Consider the following 1,415-nt stretch of genomic DNA (forward strand, 5'->3'; position numbering starts at 1 on the left):
GCCTCGGGTTGACTAACGCTTTGTGAAAGATGCCTGCCGTGTGCGTGTGTGTGTGAGTGTGTGTGTGTATGCATGTATGTATTTGTGTATTTGTATTTATCTCCCCACCATCGCTTGACAACCCATGTTGACTTGTTTACGTCAGCAAAAGAAATCGATAGAATAAGTACTAGGTTTACAAAGAATAAGGACAGGGATCGATTTGTTCGACTAAAGGCGATGCTCTATTATGGCCGCTGTCAAATGACTGAAACAAGTAAAACAAATAGAAATATATATGTATATATAATACATCCATCCATCCATCCATACACACACAAACACACACACACATATATATATATATACATATATACATATATATATATATATATATATATATATATATATATATATAGATATATATATATATATAATGTTTGAAAATGAGGATATTGTTATATTTCGGGATGGTTGTTATATTTTTCCGAATTACCACAAGCACTAGGTTCGCGTCTTCACTTTATAATAATAATAATAATAATAATAACGACAACAACAACAATAATAATTAGTATTATCGTTGTTATTATCAATTATTATTATTATTATTATTATTATTATTATTATCATTATTTCAGGTTCCGTTGTCGTTCGTCACACACCTTGTGACCACTTCCGTCACCCACCCTGTGATTTCTTATGAGACACTCCAGCTAACGTGTCTACTCTTGCCCTATTTAATCCATTGCACTATACGGGACAGAAACAGACGCATGTCATGGACAGTTGCTGCAGATGTCACAGGATGAATGACGAAGGATTTTAAAACGAAGGACACTAAAATATGAAACAAAAAAAATACTAATAATTTTAATGGTTGACAGCCTTGTCATAGGGAAGCAGTTTTGGGGGAGGGAGTAAATCATTTGTATCCACTCCAATACTTAGCCAATATGACCCGAAAGGGTGAAAAGCAAAGTTGACCTCAGCGGAATTTGAACTCAGAAAGTGAAGACGGACGAAATGCCGGCTAGCATTTCACCCAGCGTCCTATATATGTATTTATTTATGTCCCTTTCAGTTGCCACCAGAATAATAATAATAATAATAATAATAATACTAATAATAATAATAATAGTTGTCTCTTGAGGTCTCTGGGTGAGACTTGGATCCAACTTGTACAAATGCATAGCAAAAGTCAAACATGAAATAATAATAATAACAATACAGAGAGAGACATGGTGTTGGGGTTTAGATATAATAATGAAATGATAAAAAAAAAAGAAAGTATACACGGTGGAGAGGATAATAGAGATATGGCCCTCGGCCTTCCTGGTACAGGAGCGCCTCTAGGGATAATCGAGGAACCTCACTGTTTGAGATTTCCCTGAAACCCTATGAGCAAGTGCCCTCTCCAATTCGTTCTTGGCAAC

This window comes from Octopus bimaculoides, chromosome 8 (genome assembly GCF_001194135.2).
Source record: "Octopus bimaculoides isolate UCB-OBI-ISO-001 chromosome 8, ASM119413v2, whole genome shotgun sequence".
Lineage (NCBI taxonomy): Eukaryota > Metazoa > Mollusca > Cephalopoda > Octopoda > Octopodidae > Octopus > Octopus bimaculoides.